Source organism: Lagenorhynchus albirostris, chromosome 1 (genome assembly GCF_949774975.1).
Source record: "Lagenorhynchus albirostris chromosome 1, mLagAlb1.1, whole genome shotgun sequence".
In the NCBI taxonomy this organism is placed as follows: domain Eukaryota; kingdom Metazoa; phylum Chordata; class Mammalia; order Artiodactyla; family Delphinidae; genus Lagenorhynchus; species Lagenorhynchus albirostris.
The window spans coordinates 87,412,791-87,426,058 of record NC_083095.1 but is presented as its reverse complement, the minus strand read 5'-3'; the positions used below and the strand labels follow the sequence as shown (position 1 = coordinate 87,426,058).

At 37.2% G+C, this 13,268-nt stretch overlaps 1 protein-coding gene and 1 non-coding gene across 5 annotated transcripts in view; one reads left to right on the top strand and one right to left on the bottom strand.

The window, feature by feature from the left end:
* Window positions 1–13,268, top strand: part of FRMD5 (FERM domain containing 5) — a 340,836-nt gene that overhangs the window by 25,054 nt on the left and 302,514 nt on the right. The gene's annotated exons all lie outside the window — the stretch shown is intronic.
* TRNAG-UCC (transfer RNA glycine (anticodon UCC)) lies at window positions 11,470–11,542 on the bottom strand. The gene has a single exon. It is a non-coding gene; the product is annotated as a tRNA-Gly (tRNA).

The window sequence follows — 13,268 nt, the reverse complement described above, 5'->3', positions numbered from 1 at the left end:
GTTTCAGTAATGATAGTATTTTTTTTTATAACATGAAAGGAGTATTAGTACTATATATAAATAGGGAAATAGCTATAGTTACCATATTTTTAAAAAGTATATTCAGGGCTTCACTGGTGGCGCAGTGGTTGAGAGTCCGCCTGCCGATGCAGGGGACACGGGTTTGTGCCCCGGTCCGGGAAGATTCCATATGCCGCGGAGCGGCTGGGCCCGTGAGCCATGGCCGCTGAGCCTGCGCATCCGGAGCCTGTGCTCCGCAACGGGAGAGGCCGCAGCAGTGAGAGGACCGCGTACCACAAAAAAAAAAAAGTATATTCAGATAGTCTAAATTTGGTATTATCAGAAATTATATACAAATAGTTACCATATTTTTGGCTAAAAAAATTCCACATTTTGTCATTGTGTTGTATTGGAACTCACATATTTTGATGAGTTGTCTCAAGCAAGGGTCTCCAGAAATCTGCTGCTGTCAAGTAAACCCCTATAAAATCTGACACAGCAGGTCCTGGAGTGCCTTCATATTACACCTACATTTACTTGGAGGAGATGTGTGCTTGAATATTTTCAGGATTACTGTTCTCAGCAGCTCTCTGTCAGCCCCTTTCCCTCCTTTCAACTCTATTTTCTTAGGAACTTCATTTCTCTCAACTCCGCTTTCTACATGATGATCTTAGGTCTCAGGGATTTTTTAAAAAAGGGGTCTTTTCTACTCAAAATATTTTTGGGGGATTCCAGTTCCAAAGGAATCATTTGGTTAAAGGTAATTTTCCTGTAGGGTCTGGAGGAATGGAGGAGAATCTAATGGACCATTTTATATTTTCTTTTTTTAATTTAATTTAATTTTAATTTTATTTTTTTTGTGGTACGCGGGCCTCTCACTGCCGCGGCCTCTCCCGTTGCGGAGCACAGGCTCCGGACGCACAGGCTCAGTGGCCATGGCTCACGGGCCCAGCCGCTCCGCGGCATATGGAATCTTCCCGGACCGGGGCACAAACCCGTGTCCCCTGCATCGGCAGGCGGACTCTCAACCACTGCGCCACCAGGGAAGCCCCATTTTATATTTTCTTGATAGAAGACAAAGGATGTAGAGTGTCCTGAAGGAGTACATGCAAGGTGAGTATAAGAAATGATTAAAGCCTTTCAGGAAGCCTGGAGTAATTGGAGTTGAAGAGAGTAAGTTCAAGTGTAACACAGAAGTAAGTGGTTTATTAGGTACATATGTTTTATACTTGTCAATTTCTATTGAATAAAGTGAAAGCTGCCTCATCCAGGGCTCATGCATTTTCCACGTGAGTTCTCTGGCCATGATTACATGGAAGCACAGGAGAGATCAAATAGAGCAATTTGAAGTAGTAAGTGTTAGGGAGGAGTAGCCTAGGAGATCCTGAAATGGTATCGATCAAGGAACAACAGGGAGAGGAGAAACCTTTGAAGTAAAGGAGGCCTGTAGCAGCAGGTGAGTGTATGATGGAGGAGCACTTATTTAGTCGGCTTGGCAGAAGAGGAACTAGGGCATTAAGATCAGCACCTAGGAGGGAATCAGAAAAAGGGTGGGTAGAGGTGGAGTAAATGTAAAATCTGGATTATCAGACATGAACTATCTTGGGGAAATCAGTCAATTCCAGTTCTTTGCATTGTCCCAGCCTCTAAATATAATTGCACCTACAATTTGAACTCTTAACTCCCATATACATTTAAATTGATTCCTGGATTCTGATTGGGCAGTAAAGATACAGTTTATGCTCACTTTCAAATAGTGGAGCTGTTTTAAAAAAACAGGTTTTACACCAAATTAACTGTTCTTGTCATTACTATTATAATTTCCGTTGTGTTGGCCACCAAAAATAAAACTGGCTCTAACACACAAAAATCAAACACAAGAATTCTGAAATTCCTTTTAATTTGGCAGTGAGCAAGTCTGTATGCATGTGATTTTTCCCACTAGTCCTTGTGAGAACTTAATCAAATGAGTGATCTTCTATGTGTGAAAGAACTTTAAACTCAGAAGGATCCTCATACACAGTGTGGACTTCAAAGTTTTAGAGATTAAAAAAAAAGATATTAATTGCATTATAACATTAATTTCCTCTTAATTGAGAAATCACTCAGCATGAGACTTATGTTTAAACAGCTGTATAAACTAAGTCATGGTCAATTCTGTTTAGTGCATTCATTCTCTTGCTGCAAGAGGTGTGCTTTCTCAGTGCAAACAATTTAATTTATTCTAACAGTTGTCCTAGTAGTTAAGTAAATTATTCCCCCTTTTTAATGAAGAGTTGCTTATCTATTATTGATTGGCAATAGAGTTTCTAGTCACTTTACTTGATTAGAAGATTGAACTGTTAATTGATATTAGCATCAGATTTCTTAGAACAGAGGATAAATAGGATCAGTTTTCTGCTTTGTTGAACATGGACTTTCAGTGACTTAACTACAAATTTAAAGTTAAATTTTATTAGTACTATGCCTCATTAAAGTGCTTAGAATGCCTCAGAGAGAGGGGACTTGGAATGGATATCATTGTCACCCATAAAATACTCAATAAATATCTCTTATATGCTAGGCACTAGGCCAAGTACAGAGGATGAAGAATGAAGAAGAAAGTCAGGGCCACGAGGATCCAGGTGTCTGGGGAAGAGAGCATTGTTGCTGTACGCTCCTTCTTGGACCATTGTCAGTAATGCAGATACTCTTCTCTGCTGAGCATTTTTCTTAATCCAGTGCACCTAGGCAGTCCATACCAGTTGCTTGGCAGTGAAACCTGTCGGCCCGTTTGTCTACTTATTATTATATTGAAAAGTCCAATTGGTAAAGACAAATTTATTAGGAAAAAATTACAAATTAAGGAGTTAGTTGGATTGAAAAATGCTGAAAGATATTAAACCTTTGGTCTTTGCTTCAGTTGGAATGATTCATTGACTTTCAGAAATATCTGAGTTTAGATAAAAGCAAACTCAGAAGGCAATTTCTCACTTTGGAAAAACTTTAATTTCTAAATTAGCAGTAATAGGAATCACTAGAAGAAATTAGAAATATTTGTTTAATCTTTGCATGGGGAGAGATTTCTAAGCGTAAAGATAATGGAAGAAATAAAAAAGAAAGAGATCAGGGCTTCCCTGGTGGCGCAGTGGTAGAGAGTCCGCCTGCTGATGCAGGGTACACGGGTTCGTGCCCCGGTCCGGGAGGATCCACATGCCACGGAGCGGCTGGGCCCGTGAGCCATGGCTGCTGAGCCTGTGCGTCCGGAGCCTGTGCTTCACAATGGGAGAGGCCACAACAGTGAGAGGCCCGCGTACTGCAAAGAAAAAAAAAAAAGAAAGAGATCAAAAGATATATCACATGAAAATTAAAAATTTCTTCATGTCAGAGACATCAGAAACAAAAGCTAAAAGGTAAGCAAAAATTCAGGAGAAAACTTTGTAGCTAATATGGTAAAAGATTTATATCCTTAGTAATAATAATAAAAACTCCACATATAAACACTAAAAAATAACCCAATAGCTCGATGGGGAAAATGCCACAAAGTGGACAGTGCAGTTGGGAATTACAGTTGGCTAATAAACATGTGAAAAATGTTTACTTCACCTTCATTCATAAGCAAGAAACTATAAATTAAAATGAGATGCCAGGTATTATGATTTAAGTTAGCAAAAACTAAAAAATAATTCTCAATTATGGTAAGAATACACTGAGTAAAAGTTTAAATTGGTGCAGTCTTTTTTGAAAAGATTGGCAAGTTTATTCCTAGGTCACTCTCCCAAGGAAATGATTAAAAATACAGGAAAATAATATTTATACTAAGGTGTTCATTAGAACATTATTTATAAGAGTGAAAAAATTAAACTTATATATAAAATAGAAGAATGGTTAAGTAAATTATGGTATGTCAGAAGATAGAATAATAGAGTTAATCATGTATACAAGGATCTGATAATTTGAAAGATAATTTTATAAAAATTTAAATGTGTATTATAATCTGAACTATAGAAAAATATCAAAAGATACACTAATTTCCTGTGACTGCTGTTGTTACCACAAACTTGGTGGTTTAAAACAACAAGCATTTATTCTCTCATAGTTCTGGAGGCCAGAGGTCCAAAATTAGTATCACTGGGCTGAAATCAAGGTGTTGACAAGGCTGTATCTCCCTCCAGAGGCTCTAGGGGAGAATCTGTTCCTTGCCTCTGCCAGCTTCTCGAGGCTGCAGGCATTCCTTAGCTTGTGGCTGCATCACTACAGTCTCAGTTACGCTGCCTTCTCTTCTGTGTGTAACCTCTCTTGCCTCTGTTGTATAAAGACACTTGTGATTGCATTTAGGGCCCACCTGGATAATTCAAAATGATCTCCTGAATTTAATTTAACTTAATCAATCTTATAAAGACCTTTTCCAAATAAAGTAACATTTTCAGGGATTAGAAATGATATCTTTGGGGGCAATTATTCAGCCTATTACAGAAGGTTATACATCAAAATTTTGATGGTTATTATCTCTGGGTGTTGTGATTATGGAGGATTTAAATTTTATATCTTATATCCTTGTCTTCCAGGAAGACTCAGGGAAGTAATATTAACTCCATGAGCTTCTCTCAAACTGTATCAGATATGATTTAAACCTTTTTGAAATCTTTGACTATCAGGTCACTCTGCTTGGAGGTTCAGAAGGGATTTAAAACATTAGAAATATGACTTTTTTCCCCTTCAGTTTTATGATGGTTATTTGATTTAGAAGTTGTACCCTATCAGGACAGATAAACAGAACTCCATTATTATTTGTCCTCCTATGGATTGCTTTTCAAAGACTTTTAACCACTAAACTATATTTACTAATAATTAAATTTTCCCATTTTAATTAATGAAGGACATATATACATGCCAACTAGACTTTCTGATCATTATGAATAGCCAAATACAAAGAAATCTTGAGTCAATATAGAATTTTCACTGGGCTATTTGAAATATTGAAAATACCTCATAGATTATCACTATTATTCTCTTTACTGGTAGTGGCTTTAATGGACATCTTTATTCCTAAATGTTCTGAGAACTCTGGGTTGGGAGCACCCTTAGAATTTATTTCTTAAAATATTTTAAATAAATATTTTAAGTTATTCTTCTCTTAGGGAAGTGTAGTATGACTATAATCTACAAAATTAATCATTGAATCAAAAGTTAAACTTGTAAATTCCTCCATCATCTTTGATAAAACCATCTCTGCTTTTGTCAGTGTCCTTTAACTTTTGGACATCGTTCAGAATTTGTTTTTATATTATTAGCTACCCCAATCTACCTTTCATCTTCAACTCACTTTCTACTTTGCTTAAACTGTCTTCTAACTTTAGAAAGAAGCAAGTGTTCCATTTCATTTTGATGGACAGATAGCAATGTGGTGAAATTTTAAGAAGTAAAGACAAGAAAGCTTAGCTATGTTTATAACTGTAGATGCAAATAAGATCTCATCCGTTCATTTCTGCTCAAATTTGGTAGTTCTTGAAGTATCTTTATTCATTTCCAGAGCCATGCTGGAGTTGGGTACCCCAGGTTGCTGGAAGGTTGAAATTATTCCCATCCGGCTGAAGATTTCTATCACTAACATTGCTGCAGTTGCTACTATTATGAAACCCTGTTATTCTCTACTCCTTTGAATTCCCCAAGTTCTTTCTTTAAGAAGTAAAGAAAATGAGGGGGAACTTGAATATTAGGTTTGAGACTATATAAAAAATGGTTAGCTTGTGGGGTAGAGAGTGGATTTCAATTCCTTAGTTTACTTTGTTTTGTTAAAGGTCAAGGTGGCCTTTGATAAGTCACATATAACAAATATAAAACAAAATATAGCAAATACGTGTTACATTTTACAGTAGAATTGTGACATGGCAGGAAGATTTCCTGCCTCAAGTAGTAAGTGTGATATAACCAAGTTCAAGATCTCATTTCTGCGGTTTATTGAATGCTGCTGTATCTAGCTTTCCCTGATTTTATACATATTGGATAATATCTCCATAATTTATCCAGAATAGTATTATTTCACCAATACTAGTTATTTTAAGTGAAATAAATTGACTTTCCTTAGTATGGGTATAAATATGTACCCTGATTACCTGGGGATTTTAATTTTATTATTTTTAACCTTAAATTACATTTAATTATGATCAATGTCTTTGACTGGAATCCATGTGGTTGGGAAATATGCTTGCAAAATGACCACAAAATAATAGGGTTAAGCAAATGTATAATTTTGAAAATCTCAAAAAGCATTCCAAGACATATTAGAATCTTGACAAGGATGCTTATTTTTAGTATGACCAGAGGGAAGTAAAAGTGGAGAGGTCAGCATTTATGTCCAAACCGCATCAGCAGAATTAGGGTTAGAATTCTTTGTTTCACATAGAAGTGTTAAGATTTTTTTTTCTGAGCCAGTATTTCTTCTACATATTGAAACGTACATTAACTGTATCTGTTTCAATACTTAGGGGTCAAATGGATTGTAACAGCCTTAGGCCATATGTTCATAAACTTGAGAGTCATGAAAATAGATTAGGAGAATGATTTTTCTCCTATAGGATGAATTACCACAAGATGAAAACAGCCTTGGAATTGCTGTCGAGTTAGGAACCTAGTTAATTTAAGAGAGAAGGTGTTACTGAAGTAGCATTCTGCTTTTTATTGCATCCTGCTATAATGATACTGCTAGGCATAGGAGAAACAAAAATGTACATATATATATTTGTTGAATTTTTTCCCCTGAAGAATTTTTCTTATAATTTTCTTGGAAATTGGGAGGGATGCTGTCTTTATTTTCATAAATGCGCCAAAAGGAGATATTTGAAGAAAAATATATACATCTGAGCATATATCAGTTTTAAAAATAAAACGTTTTATGCTAGAGAAAATACCATACTTCCTCTGTTTTGTCCTAAGATTCCAGCCATTTAAGCTTCCAGAAGGTAGAGTATAACTATTTTGATAAATTTCTATGTTTCAAAAAAGGTTGCTGTAGGAGAGAGCTCAGATATCCATCAACTGGTGAATGGATAACCAAACTGTGGAACAGCCATAAAATGGAATAGTACTCAGCAATAGAAAGGAACAAACCATTGATTTATGCAACAACATGATGAATTTCAAACGCGTTTTGCTAAGTAATAGAAGCCAGACACGAAAGGTTTTGGACTATATAATTCTATGATACGACATTCTGGAAAAAGCAAAAATATAGGGACAGAAATCACATCAGTGATTATCAGGGGCTGGGGTCTGGGAGAAGGAATTGACTAAAAACGTACAAGGCAGCTTTTCTAGATGGTGGAAACATTCTGTATGTTCATTGTGATAGTGGTTATATGATTGTAACATTTGTCAAAGCACATTACTTAAAAAAGGTGAATTTTACTTTTTGTAAATTGTACTCCACTAAATCTGACCAAAAAAGTGTAAGGTATACTGAGAGGGTCCTCAACAGATATTAATTTACGGGAATTAGATTAATATCTGCTACCTGCCAGCCATTAGCCCATTGTATCAAAGTTCTTACTTGCAAGCAACAGAACTGACTTTGGCTGATTTTAACAGAAGAGAAATTTATTGATAAGACATTACACAGCTCAGAAAACTTATAGGGAGGATACAAAGCAGGTTTGGAAAATGGACAACAGCAAGGGAAGCTAGAGAGCACCCAGAACCAAGAATAACACTGTAGAGCCTGTCTGGAAAAGACACTGCTGTCTCTGTCTCTGATGCCACAACTTGCCCCACTGTCACCAAGGATACTGGAAACTAGGTACCAGTGTCACATTCCTGCCATTTCTGCCCCTGTACACTTGATATTGGTGCTGCAACTGTCTTAGCTGCCTGTGTCTGCCACCAGCATGTATTCTCTTTGGTCCGTCCTTCTTCACTGTCACAGCTTCAGAGTCAAGGTCCAGGGTAGAAGTGTTTGATTGGCCAAGCCAGAGTCATATGCTGTATTCCAGCTGCAAGGAAGGCTAGGAAAGTGAGTGTCTGATGTTTTCAGTTTCTACAGTATCTCCCACCAAGACCCAGAAAGTTAGAAGGCAGTTATGCTGGGCAGAAAAATCCATTATTTCTATGCATCCATCAAAATATGAACTAAATTTTAAACTTTACTTTCTGTAGCCCTTATCCTGCTAGTGAATAGGCTTGCATTCTGTTAATTTTTATTATTGTATGATGCTGTTTATGATTGTCACAGTCGAGTTTCATATATGATCTTTGATCTTTAGGCTAATTTTTGAAAGACTTTTCTTTTTTTCTTAGAGCAGTTTTAGATTTATAGCAAAATTGAGAGGAAGGTAGAGGGATTTCCCATACATATGCATACCTTTCTCCATTATTAAGGCTGCTTTTTTTCTTTTAAAATTTTATTTATTGAGGCAACATTGGTTTGTAATATTATATTTCAACACTACAGCGTGCCTACCACCAAAAGTTTAGTTTCCATCTGTCACCATACTGTTGATCCCCTTTACCCATTTCTCTCACCTCCTCACCTCCCTTCCCTTCTGGTAACCAATACTCTGTTCTCTGTATCTATGTGTTTGTTTTTGTTTGTTCACTTATTTTCATTTATTTGTTGTTTTTTATATTCCATGTACAAGTGAAATCACATGATATTTGTATTTTTCCATCTGATTTCTCTCAGCATAATACCCTCAAGCTTTATTCATATTGTCACAAGTGGCAAGATTTTATCTTTTTTATGGCTGAGTAGTATTCTATTGTATATATATACCACATCTTTATTTTATTTTATTTTTTAACATCTTTATTGGAGTAAAATTGCTTTACAATGGTGTGTTTCTGCTTTATAACAAAGTGAGTCAGTTATACATATGTTCCCATATCTCTTCCCTCTTGCATCTCCCTCCCTCCCACCCTCCCTATCCCACCCCTCTAGGTGGTCACAAAGCACCGAAGTGATCTCCCTGTGCTATGCGGTTGCTTCCCACTAGCTATCTATTTTGTGTTTGGTAGTGTATATATGTCCATGCCACTCTCTCACTTTGTCCCAGCTTACCCTTCCCCCTCCCCGTATCCTCAACTCCATTCTCTAGTAGGTCTTTATTCCCTTCTTGCCCCTAGGTTCTTCATGACCATTTTTTTTTTTAGATTCCATATATATGTGTTAGCATATGGTATTTGTTTTTCTCTTTCTGACTTATTTCACTCTGTATGACAGTCTCTAGGTCCATCCACCTCACTACAAATAACTGTTTTGTTCCTTTTTATGGCTGAGTAATATTCCATTGATATATACCACATCTTATTTATCCATCATAAATGGATAAATTTATCCATTCATATGGTTGTTTCCATATCTTGGCTATTGTAAATAATGCTGCCATGAACATAGGGGTGCATATTTTTGAATTTTTTTTGTATTCTTCAGATAAATATCCAGAAGTGGAATAGCTGGGTCATATGGTAGTTCTGTTCTTAATGTTTTGTGGAGTCTCCATATTGTTTTCCATAGTGGCTACTTCAGTTTACATTCCCACCAACAGTGCATGAAGGGACATTCCCTTTTCTCCACATCCTCACCAGCACTTATTTCTTGCTTTTTCAATAATGTAGGCTGATTTTAGTTTAAAGAATAATTCTGAATCTGCAAAGAATGACCAATAATATGTGCTTCAAACATGGTGAGTAGTCAGTAAATGTTGTTAAACAAATCCATAAAAGTTAGAAAAAGTATATTTTCCTATAACCAAAAAAGTGTGCTTAAAGATACAAAAATAATCAGTACACAAAGAGAGTGTACCGTGATCAAGTGCTGGAATCTCAGGCTAGATCATCATTTGGAAGTGCATTAGTAGACTATTATATCAGACGATGAAATGAGAAAAATCTTGGACTTGTCTTCTCGCAATCTGCTAAGATGACCACCACATACATGCACTAGTAAGGAAGGATGTTTCGGGAAACCAAAGAAAACATGATGGGGGTGGGTAGACATTGTGTGGAAGGAAGTGAGGCTGTAGAAATGAAAGGTAGAGAGGATAGTGAGGAGCAGGAGATAGAGAAGCCTCTTGTCTTGCTTTCCTAAGAGACGGTGCCCAGGTTAAGGAGCAGCATAAAATGGAGCATGCAGATTTGAAAGACTTCTTGCTGGAAGAAAGGCAGAGATAGAGAATGTGGGGTTAAAAATGGATAATGATGTCTGTCGACATTTAATTTGGCTCTTATGACATGAAGTGGAGGCACTTGACTAGGCAACCTTCAGGGCCTCTAATCAGCTGCACATTCACCCCATGCAACAAGAGAAGAGGCCTTGTTAAAAATCTTAGCACAGTGGAGAGGAGAGGGAGACAGCAGCTTTTGACCCTAACGTGAGACCCTGCAAAAGTTCTGTTCATGAGACATTCACTTTCTTCTCTTTCAGATCTGGTTAAGAATGAACACTTGGACGTTTCACTTCATGTGGATTTAGTTAGCATCTTGGCAATCTTACTTTTTTTCTGAACAATGTGTTTGTTGTTAGTTTCATGATGTTGGTCATGTTTGTGCTTTGTAACTTATTGCTGTTTTCCCATATACAAATAGATCATTTATGCACTTCCTGAGGTCTTACCTTAATCCTGACTTTCTGAATGTTCTTAAATGTCCCAGATATATATCAGCACTTTGTGTACTAGCATTTTCCTTTTAAAAAGTGAAATATAAAAGACATAATTTAGTTACCATACAATTCACCCTTTTGCAGAGTACAGTTCACTGGTTTTTAGAATATTCACAAAGTTGTGTGTCTATTTCCACTTCATATTTTTATTTTCACCACCCCCAAAAGAAACCCTTTACCTATTAGCAGTTACTCCCCATTCCCTCCTATCACCAGCTCCTGGCAACCACTTATCTACTTTCCATCTCTATGAGTTTGCCTGTTTGGGAAATTTCATACAAATGGAATCATGCAGTATGTGGCCTTTTGTGAATGACTTCTTTTACTAGCAAAATGTTTCCAAAGTTCACCTGCTTGTAGCATGTATCAGTACTTCATTTCTTTTAAAAAAAATTGTGGTAAAACATAAAAAATACAAATTTTATCATATTAACAATTTTTAAGTGTACAGTTCTGTGGCATTAGGTACATTCACATTGTTGTACTTCATTCCTTTTTATTGCTGAATAATATTCCATTGTATGGATATACTACATCTTGTTCATCTACTCATCGTTTGGCAGACACTGGATTGTTTCCACTTTTTGGCTGTTATGTTCTGCTATGAACATTTGTGTACCAGAATTTACTTTCAATCTGAAATATTTCAATCATGGTGAAGAAGATTGAACTTTGGACTTGTATTTTAAGTGCATCTCTTAGACTGATGAGGTAATGTTAATGTATTCCTGGGCAATCACCTAACTTCTCTTGGTCTGAGAGCAGGTGGTATTGTCCCCATTTTCTTTCTGGTTTTTTTTTTTTTTGGCCGTGCCATGCGGCATGTGGGATATTAGCTCCCCAACCAGGGATCGAACCTGTGCCCCCTGCAGTGGAAGTGCAGAGTCCTAACCACTGGACCACCAGGGAATTCCTGGAAGTTGGCTTTTAGAAAAGAGGGGAAGAAAGGAGGGATGCTTGGGCAGCTGTAGACTGAAATTCGAAGTGAATCTTTGGGCTCCACACAGTTTCCTTCCTCTTTCTGTTGTCATCCCTTATTCTCTCATCGCCAGCGCTCTCTTGCCGCCTCATTACAAGAGTTCCATATGACCCAGCAATCTCACTACTGTGCATGTACCCTGAGAAAACCATAATTCAAAAAGAGTCATGTACCAAAATGTTCATTGCAGCTCTATTTACAATAGCCCAGAGATGGAAACAACCTAAGTGCCCATCATCGGATGAATGGATAAAGAAGATGTGGCACATATATACAATGGAATGTTACTCAGCCATAAAAAGAAACGAAATTGGGCTATTTGTAATGAGGTGGATAGACCTAGAGTCTGTCATACAGAGTGAAGTAAGTCAGAAAGAGAAAAACAAATACCGTATGCTAACACATATATATGGAATTTAAGAAAAAGAATGTCATGAAGAACCTAGGGGTAAGACAGGAATAAAGACACGGACCTACTAGAGAATGGACTTGAAGATATGGGGAGGGGGAAGGGTGAGCTGTGACAAAGTGAGAGAGAGGCATGGACATACATACACTACCAAACTTAAGGTAGATAGCTAGTGGGAAGCAGCTGCATAGCACAGGGAGATCAGCTCGGTGGTTTGTGACCACCTGGAGGGGTGGGATAGGGAGGGTGGGAGGGAGGGAGATGCAAGAGAGAAGAGATATGGGAACATATGTATATGTATAACTGATTCACTTTGTTATAAAGCAGAAACTAACACACCATTGTAAAGCAACTATACTCCAATAAAGATGTAAAAAAAAAAGAGTTCCCACTGCTCCTCCTCTTCCTCACTTTCCCTCGAAACTCTCCTCCAGTATGATTAATTGTCAGCTTCTTTCAACCACCTAAGTGACCAATAAACCTATTTTGCTTAGTTTGTTTGCTTTTGGTGGCAGGAGGTGTGTGTATATGTGTTTATTTGTTAACTTAAATGAAGGTGTAAATGATGGAAATGCTTTGTAATCTAAGGGAGAGGTTTTGAGGCAGGACAGGTTTTCTTCATTCATACCACTCAACCTATTGCACCTGTTTACTGAAAAAAGACACTTCAAGTAGGGAAGGAAAAGAGGAGTCTGAGGTTCTTATAACCCTTTAAGAAAGTGTCTCTACCTAAAAATTCCAGGAAGGAATGGCAGAACGTGAGGCTCCTAAAGGTGACAGTTCATTACAAAGTCACAGAAAGCAGTCTCTCAGCTGAATCCCACTTCCAGAGAAAATAATCATTGTAGTGGAGAGTGTGTAGAAGGAGGGGAAGGTATGGTGGAGTAGAGGGCAGTTTTGGAGTTTGGGACATTTAAATAGAAGCAGAACTAGTTAAGATCAGTCCCATCTCTGATGGAGAAAGAAGTTGATCACCGTATGCCATCCCAGTGCCTTCCTGGAAATTACCAGTGGTAGTAAGTTATACAATCACTTATTGTTTGCTTAATTACCATGCATCACAGCAATGATTATGCATTGCAAAATTATTGTGTTTTATTTTATTAGAAAACTGTACATAACCTTTTTAGCTAGGCATGTTGCTCAATTACTCTCAATAGAAAGCATTACTGGTGGGTAAGAGTATTGATATGCAGGTGAGACTTTGTGGTGCTCTTTAAGTCCTAACATGTTTTTTGGCAACATTT